Raw genomic sequence first — 9,933 nt, forward strand, 5'->3', positions numbered from 1 at the left:
GTTATTAAACAGAATGTGAAGAAGTAACCGTACTGATGTCATGTCAAAGACATCTAGGTATTGTTTTGCAGAGATATCCGTTAAAATTAGCATGCTAATCTGCTAGCCTCGACCTATCCTGTGTTGTAATATCACTTGCGCCTCGAGAGACTGTAGCTATAGTGTCCAGTCTGACCTCAGTCCATGAGACAAAAATGTAGAGTTACTGCTAGGGTTTGTCATGTTGAGCGCTTTGGAGTAAAGTAATAAGTTGAAGGTAACTTACAGCTGCGGTTAGTCTTAGAGAAACACAAAGATGGCAAAGAAAAGAACTGATTTAAAAAGGAGCTAAACGAGAAAATATTACCGTGGTTTTCTGCAGCTGGAGATGGCTCCTAACAAGTAAAGAGATGCGGTTTGATGCTGACCTCCCAAAATTTCTCTTGGGTAAACAACATCTAACTTTGGATTTACAGAGAAACAGACTGATAGTTCAACTGATGACAATGCAAACTGTACCGAAAAACATTCCAAATGGCATTGATAAATGGTTTTGATGTGGCTGTTCTTGCTACTATGGTTTTGCTAATACTGATGAGCAAGCTAATTTAAACTTTATAGCAAGTGAAGGTTATAAATAGCACTGTTATTTTGACTGGTTTGGTTGAATTTTGCGTATTCTTACTCGTTACTTATGCTAGTAGTTGGCTTTTTTAAAATAAAAACCCAGTAGAAGAACGACTGAAAAAATGCTGTCACAATTTGCCCAAAGGATCACCTTTACAGTGATTGTTTTGCCCAACCAACAGTACAAACCTCAAAATTATTAAAACTAAATTAAAATAATAAAAGCCGCAAATCTTCACATTTGAGAAGCGTGAACCATGAAATGTTTTTACTTGAAAAATGACTTACGCGATTAAAATAGTTTTTAATCTTCAGCTGCACTTGTTTTCTAATTTATAACAAAACATCATTTTATGAACTCTTCTTATGTTCTGTGTGTAAAAGGCTTTGTAACAAAAGTTGTAAGATAAACATGCTGAAGTGCTCTGAGATTTAGTGGAATAGAAGTAGAAAGTGGCATGAAAGAAAATCTTTAAGTAAAGTGCAAGTACCTCAAAAGCCACTCACCCAAAACACTTTTTAATGCACAGTGAGTGCACTGGCAGAGCGCGTGCCAGCAGGCAGGTAGGTAGGTAAGCCAGCCAATAATTTCATTCGGAAATGAATCCGAGCAAAATGATTGGCCGTGCTTATTAAAGTCCTGTGACAGACACAGATACAGGATTCATTTGTTTGTTGTTGGGATGTAAAGAGAATTTCAACAGATAAATAAAGTTAATAATAATAATAATAATAATAAATTGCATACCCTAGCTTTAAAAATAAATTCAAATAATTAAAATAGCTAAAAGGAAAGGCAGTAAATTCTCACATTTGTGAAACTGGAACCATGAAATGTTCTAGCAAAAAAATGACTTAAATGATTTTAAGTGCATGGAGACAGATGTCTGTGCAGAGAGTGTGTAATGTGTAGCTGTGTTAGTAAAAGAAAGAAGATAATTACCAAAATTACTTTTTGTGGACACACATCGTTTTCAAACTGATCTGGTTTAGTGTGAATGTAGTCTGAGGTGCACAGTGGATAAACACCTTCGGTTTAGCTAACATGATTGCAAGCAGGAGCTGGATTTGGTTGCCAAATGTGTTTTCCTGGTGCACGGTGGACATACCGACTATAACATCGTTTGCTGACATTACTGTATTAGTAATATTACAGCAATATGAAAACTGGAAGGCATGGCTGGACCAGAAATAATAGATTAAAATCATGCTAGAAATCTTTGTTTGGTCGTCAAAAACATCGTTCTCTCTTATTTTTCATGACGGTGGCAAGAGAACAGAAAACCATCAAATTGGATGCACTTCACCTGGAGTCCCAGGCATTTGTTGAGACTAGTCAAGCGACATTGTTAAGTGACACCGACATGTCTCATCAGGATAGCAGCATAGGGGTGTACTGTCATGAAGAAGTTAGATTGAATTGATACTCATCTCTATGTAAACACTGCTGAAGACGCTGTTGTTTGGCTTTGAATATCCATGTCTCAGTGTTAGGAGTTGCACTGTGGATGGCCGGGGAGTGACCCTTTTTTTTTTCCTCCCCAGATATGCAAATATTTTTTCCTGAGTGACTAGGGGAAAATGCATGAACCTCTGTCCACTATAAGTAACCACATTTTTTATTATAGTCACACCAAAGGTAGCTCGTATCGGAGAAAATTAAAAGCAAAGGCTGACCTTTTCCAACCATTATGTCTAATAGCAAACCGTTACTTTGCCCTCTCACCCCCCTTCCCTTGTCGGGGACAAAAATACTAACCCAACTTACTAGGTTGCTATATGTACTGTGAACAAATAGACTGCATTTAAAAGAAAATAACTATACCAAGCTAATTTGCAGAAGACAGCAGAATAGCCTAAAACTTCCTGTTCTTTCAAGCGAGGGCTCTATGAGAAACATGATAATCAGGCTGAGCCAATCACAGGTAGGGCGGGTCCTGCTAAGTGGTGCTTGAATCCAAAAAAGGTCGACTTCCTGGTATAAAATTAACTGGATCTTCTGCATAACTTCCGTATTGAGAGGCTCCACAGGATCAAGGGCACTATTGTTTCCTTTAATCCTGCCTCCATCTGTCATGATGGCAGCCCAATGGGAGTAAAATGATTTCATCGTGCAGCTCTTCTATGTTATTAAACCGAATGGATCAAATTTTGATGTAGGGATAGTCATTTTGTGGGGTTGTGGCTCTTAAAAAATGTATCCACTGCTCCTTTCACAGTGTAACTAGAACAAGGTGGATAAGCTAAATTAGAATTTTAATTAAAGTGTATGGACCAGAGATGCACAGAAGATTCAGGAATCAGGAGCCCAATGTTTAAGAATGTTTAAATAAGATTTTGTACACACACACACACACACACACACACACACACACACACACACACACACATAAATAGGAATTTTTTGTTCTTTAGAGCTCAGAGTTAAATCCTTCCTAGTGAGAAGGAATGAGTAAGTGCTTATTCTTACCACAAACAGTGGAAGGATGGGTTGTTTCAGTTAATCCAACAACCAACCATCCAACCAATGTCTCTTAGATAGACATTACATCTTGAATCTGAAACAAGGACAATTCTAATTCAAATTAAAGACACCTTTAGTCAAGACTACACAACAAAAATAATATATATAATAATATTATCAACTCTTCCCACACAATAGATTAAATCGAAATACAAACAGGGCTAAAATCAAAAGCCCTAAGAAAGGTTAAACACAAAATATGCAATTTAATGTTTAAATTAGCTGTTGTTTTAAATTGGCCGTTTTCCTATAGGAGTTATACATTATAGCCTAGGGCGAGCAACGCCAAAAGGTCAGACCTACTGCTGTACCAGCAGGACCTGTTTAGTGACACAGTATAAAACCAAAATAGACAAAGCTCACCTCTGACTGTAGAAGATTTTAAAGAAGGAAGCTATTGAGAATTCTGGGGTTCAGTTCTGTATAACGCGCCGACCAACCAGCCAACCACCAGATTTGTGACAACTTTCAATTGACGGACACCAGCTTTGTCTCAAGTCTATTTCCTCGCTTTGGTCTATGTCAAATTGGCTTCACAGCACAGCGCACGGCGGCTTGGACCTCTTCCACGGAGTCCGCATGTTGCACACCCATGTTTCTACAGTAGCCCAGAACGTACAAACCAAACACTGTCTCTAGAGAAGGCCTTTTACTTTTTTTGTGTCCACCATAGCTCCTACACACTTGGAAGGTAAGGGTGAGGCTGCAATCTGCAACCTCACCATTAGATACCACTAAATCCTACACACTGGTCCTTCAAACAACGAAAACTGAAGAAGACTATAAGGTGACTACAAAGGAAGTATATATTTTACACAAATGTATAAGAATGTAACTGCCAACCAAACCTTCAAGGGACAAGTTTCCCTTCTCCTCTTCTTCATCTTCTTCGTCTTCATCTGCAGTATATGCAGTATCTCAAAAAAATGAGTACACCCCTCATATATTTACAAAAATGTAAATGAAAATCTATTTTCATGAGACAACGCTGAAGAAATGACACTTTGCTACAATGTAAAGTAGTGAGTGTACAGCTTATATAATAGTGTACATTTACTGTCCAAAAGTGATTTGTGTGGCCATCATTATTTTCCAGCACTGCCTTAACCCTCTTGGGCATGGAGTTCACCAGAGCGTCACAGTTTGCCACTGGAGTCCCCTTCCATTCCTCCATGACGACATCACGGAGCTGGTGGATGTTAGAGACCTTGCGCTCCTCCATCTTCCGTTTGAGGATGCCCCACAGATGCTCAATAGGGTTTAGGTCTGGAGACATGGTTGGCCAGTCCATCACCTTTAACCTCTTCTTAAGCAAGGCAGTGGTCGTCTTGGAGGTGTGTTTGGGGTCGTTATCATGTTGGAATACTGCCCTGCAGCCCAGTCTCCGAAGGGATGGGATGGGATCATGCTCTGCTTCAGTATGTCACAGTACATGTTGGCATTCATGGTTACCTCAATGAACTGTAGCTCCCCAGTGCCGGCAGCACTCACGCAGCCCCAGACCATGATACTCCCACCACCATGCTTGACTGTATCATAGACTGTATATAAAAAGGACTGTATACAAACTTGTCTTTGTACTCCTCACCTGGTTGCCGCCACACACGCTTGACACCATCTTAACCAAATAAGTTTATCTTGGTCTCATCAGACCACAGGACATGGTTCCAGTAATCCATTTCCTTAGTCTGCTAAGGTGGTGCATTCACACCAGAGACCTTGTGACACTAACGAGTAACATAACACCGGAGAGGGAAAATAGCTCAGTTAGGACATTTTCAATTAGGGGTGTACACACTTTTGTTGCCAGCGGTTTAGACATTAATGGCTGTGTGATGTGTTATGTTGAGGGGAAAGCAAATTTACACTGTTGACTCACTACTTTACATTTTAGCAAAGTGTCATTTCTTCAGTGCTGTCACATGAAAAGATATAATCAAATATTTACAAAAATGTGAGGGGTGTACTCACTTTTTTGAGATACTGTATCTTTTCTACTGTTTAAAGCACAGCCATTAGTCTGGCAGACTGATGATAGGCTGATAATACTTGTGTATTTTATCATAGCTACACAAATAGAATGCAGTAGGCAGCTGCAAGGAACACAACTTGTGTATTAAATGGATACACTGCAATACAGTACATATATGTTATAATGTTGGATTTTCATGTTAAACATAGCCAAAGTTTCAAAAAATTAGGTTAAAGCATTTATAAGAAATCACGGTGAGCAAAAACCTCGGGTTTCCGCTCTGTTTTGAACTGCTTTTTCTACCAAAGGCTCCTTTCTACATAATAGGGAGCCAGAAGGAGCCGGTGTTCCATATATGGTCATGTGCTCCCACACTAAGGGCATGGCAATGCTCAGTCTGCCTGTTCTGCCCAGCAACAACAACAGCCTGGTAACATGCTTCAGGTCTTGTCCAATCTTAAAGAGACAGCAGCATCTGCAGCTTGTTCAGACAGAGGCTGAAATGAAGGCCTACATGAAGAGTCAGTATAAGAAAAAAATATATTTTTCTGAACATTGAATCATGCAAAGTTGCCATACAGGAGTCACAGAACTACAATATAGGACTGGAAAATAGGTCTCCTTTAATATGAATTTACTACATATTTTCAGCATTGTGGCCCACTCCATGTCCCGGCACAAGCTGTTGCTTCTGATGCTTACCCCAGTAACCACTGCAATGATTAAATTGTCATTATTCAGCATGTTGCAAGGTTCTAACATTGATGTGGAGGAAAACACAAAATTCTTGCTGGTCTCAATGATTCTGCCAAGCTAGGGTTGCAGGTAACCCATCAGAAGTGGCACACGTCTTGCAAAGGAGATTGTGAGTCAGTCGATTTGAACAAAAAACAGCCTCCTTCTTCCTGCGTGGTGGTCAGGTTTACAAGAGCTTGGAGAAAATATCCAAATTCTCTAGATCCAGCTTCTTTAAATGTGAATGTTTTCTGGGTTTTTTTTAGTCCTCTATGACATTAAACAAGACAAAACAAGACAGTGATCAACATTTTTCACCATTTTCAGACATTTCATGTCTGAACGGACTATGGAACCCCACTGTTCCCAATATGAACAGTGAGTGATATGAAAATGAATTGTAATAGTGTATGGGTTAAATGCAGACAGCAAATTATTTGTCTAGGCAAAAATTGCAAATAAAGAGATTCTGATTACAACTCTAGTAAAGCTACATCATTAGTTACTCATTGCATAAATCCTGTGCTCTGAAGTGTAGCTCAAAATTCTGGGACCTATATACAAGCAGTCTTTGTGGGTCCCCTTCCTCTCTTCGTCCCTGTCTCTCACGCATCATCCTTTGAAAAATGTTGACAAATAAGTGCTCTAACACCTGTACACAACTCTGATGGTGATTAGGGTAGTCACTAATGAACTGTTGTTACCACATTAAAACAAGTGTAATACTCTGTGATTTTTGCTTAAGTCTGCACAGTTTGAAATCTCACCTTCTTTTAACACTCTTTTACCGACACACTGTATCCTACAATTACTTTACTATGGTTAAACAAGGTTTGCTATGATATCATGCTTAAAATAACATTATTTTGTTTATTGAGGCGTTAATCATTTCCAAGGTGGAAAAAAATACCATCTTAGTTGTCATTGTCCTACAATGAGAAAATGCTTGCTATAGGACACCCCAACAACACTTCACTAGTCATGTTTCATTTCAAATACATGGTAGCCTTTACATTGCCATTTATCAGATTCAGTACATTTAATCTATCTATTTTGTCCAAGCAAACAGTGTTCGTTAGCGTTTCAAAGGCATGTAGGCCTAAAAGCAAAATAATTAAAACTTAAGTTTAATTTATGATGATAATTTCTTTTCTAGCCAACTATTGGAATATGCATCTAGGCTACATTCCTGCCTTCAGTCTAAACTGCTGATGTTAGCTTTAACCAGGGGTCTGTTGTGGTTTCGGGACCGAACTGAACCAAACGCAACACTTCTGGTTTTAAAGAAATTTATTAAGGGAAGAAAAAGGGTAGTCGAGGTGCGGGAGAAAAGGGGGGAGATGGACACTGGCAGACGTGGGCGCGGAGGACCGAGGAGCTGACGGGGCTGGAGAGGTTCAGGCGAGAGGGCCAAGGGGGACAGGAGGCCGAGGTGGGAAGGGATGTGGTGGCTGGCGAACAGGCGATGAGCGAGGGGGAGCGCCGTGGAGGTGATGCGAGGGGAGAAGGCAGGTAGGCGAGCCCAGCTGACCGAACGGGAGACGGAGATGAGTGGACCTGGCGGGGAGAACAGATAGACAGACAGGGTTAGTTCAGGGAAGCAGGAGACGGAGAAGCGAGATATCAACAAGAACAAAAAGCTTTAATATAGTAGTGGCACCAAGTCTGGAGCGACAACGATCAAGCGGGGATTGAGTGGAGAGCCGGGGTTGAAATACTGGTGTAGATGACCGGGGTGAAGTTAGTTTAATATTCAACATTCGTCGGTTTTCGCTCCTGTTAGATTCAATAGCTCCTTGTCAAAATCTCCATTTCTCCCAGTTTTGGGATATATTGGAGAGCTAATTCGGGCAGAAGTTTCACAGCTGTGATCACCTCAAAATCGCTTAAGATAACGACGCAGTCCATAGCGCAATGCACTGAATGTTTGTCAGATGCGCCTGTCGCTGTAGGGGGAGTTAGGGACCGTCTGTAATTTGCAACACATCCATTTCAATCCTCAATAACTTTTTTGTTTTTCAACATAAAAATCTCAAACCATTGCTAATATAACTAGTGACCACCCTCAAACATTTCACACCTGTAAGTTTGTAAACAAACATGAAAATAAATTAGTACAATAATTAAATTCTTAATTATGCAAATTACAATTGAACTATTTCAATAGCTTGCTCATTGTTGAATATATTGGCACCAAATCACCTCTCATCTCTCCTGCGCATCCTCTCACAAATTTCACACCTGTTAGTTTCTGAAAAAAGCCCTTAGGGAATCCCTTAACACAATTATCAGAGACCCATTGCCTGATCGCCCAGCTGTTATTTGTGGAAAAGCCTAGCAAATCACTGGAAATGTGATTTCTGCTAAATGATAGAGGTAAATCATTCTTTTAAATGTATGGATTAAAAACCTAAATGTTTTGCATGTTCAGTAACAATAGCCTTAGAAAAATAACTCGCAAGGAATAATCAGGCATATTTTTCAAATCTGAGGGCCCCTAGGCACAAACATTAAAATGACTGAAAACGCACATCTGCTGGCCATTCAAGTACACTGGGAATGCGCGTGCCGGTGTAAACATGAAGCAGATGGTCTCTTCCGTAGTTACAGAAGATTTGGCGAAAGAATAAAGAAATGCAGACGAAGAATTAGACCAGATTTATTTTTTCCATGCACCAATAATGAGCTGGGACTGTGGCGGCGGAAAACAGACTGAGAGTCGTCGCAAAGTAAAAGGCGACATGAACAGTACAAGTGTAGTGTTAGTTGCATGGTACAGAATATTTTAGTCAACTCAAAAACTGTGTCGGTAGCATCGTGTTTCTGCTTTGCATGACTTATAAGACCCAATCAGAGAGCTGAGCGTGACCGTCTGTGTCATCGTTTCTAAAGTCCTCCGTTTTGGCCCGTCTTCACTAAAACGCTCTCCAGAGTTTTGAAAGGCAAAACGGGGTCGGCAGCGTTTCCAAACTTCTCCGTTTTAGGTCTTCGTTTTCACCGTTTTAGTCTGGACGGGAGGTGCAAACGTAGCAAAAGGTCTCTGTTTTAATTAAAAAAACACACTAGTGTGGATGGGGCCTCAGTGTATGAATGTGAGTGAATGGTGAATGCGATATAGTGTAAAAGCGCTTTGAGTGGTTTATACAAATAGAGCATTTACATTTACATTGTAGAGGACTACAAGTACCTGGGAGTACACATTGACAATAGCGCCAAGAACACTTAAGGGCCAGAGCCATATGTCAAAGTATTTCTGATTCTGATTCACATCTTGAAGCATCTTATGATTGAGTGCCGATGGAGAACGACTGTAACAGTACATCACCTGTCCATAATTTGTTGTATGTTCATAATTTGTTACTCCAAAAGAAACAAAAAAATATTATGTATCATCCAATAATTAGTAGTAGATTTTTCTTATTTGAGTGTTCTACTTTAATTTTCCATCTGTCTTTATCATTCTATGGTACTGAATGTTAACTATCATTATTGTTCTAATATTTGATGTCAGTACATGTTCACTGTTTTCTGGATTGCTTCCTATAGTTATTTGTAGCTCGTTTTTTGCCCACAGGTCTGTTAGAGCTCACAACTGGAGATAAAGCAGACTTGAGGAACCAGCTGACACTGGGATACTATTCCAGTACATACAACCAGACATTAATTGATGTACTTCAGCATGTATTTTATTTAGGCTATGTATTTTGGTTATTAAGGGGGAAGCACATTATGTGGTCAGTACAACATCTTATAGTAAGTGTCAATGGTATAGTCATCAAGACTAATGAGTTACTACTTTGTGCCAATGAAATTTTCCTGATTGCAGAATGCACTGTTTAATGTCTATGCATTGTGTACATACTACTGTATCTACCAGTTTTGACCAGTGTTCATTTTGTTAATGTCGCATTGCAACCATGGATTTTGAATTGGAATCATTCCTTGGAATTAATTAATGTTAAATTTTCTAACATTGTAATTGTGCATATGTGAGTCCCTAATCTCGCCTCCCAACATGGTTAGTTCAAGGCCTCGTTCAACCTTGGCGATTGATGTTATTGTTTTTAATGACTAGTAACCTTTACAACACAGGGTT

At 39.6% G+C, this 9,933-nt stretch overlaps 1 long non-coding RNA gene across 1 annotated transcript; it reads right to left on the reverse strand.

The window, feature by feature from the left end:
• Positions 1-7,112: 7,112 nt before the first annotated feature.
• Positions 7,113-7,638, reverse strand: LOC123958461. Its single transcript, XR_006822071.1, has 2 exons — positions 7,498-7,638; positions 7,113-7,394 (listed from the first exon to the last, which is right to left on the reverse strand). It is a non-coding gene; the product is annotated as an uncharacterized LOC123958461 (long non-coding RNA).
• Between the last annotated feature and the right edge of the window lie 2,295 nt (positions 7,639-9,933).

This window comes from Micropterus dolomieu, linkage group LG20 (genome assembly GCF_021292245.1).
Source record: "Micropterus dolomieu isolate WLL.071019.BEF.003 ecotype Adirondacks linkage group LG20, ASM2129224v1, whole genome shotgun sequence".
In the NCBI taxonomy this organism is placed as follows: Eukaryota; Metazoa; Chordata; class Actinopteri; order Centrarchiformes; family Centrarchidae; genus Micropterus; species Micropterus dolomieu.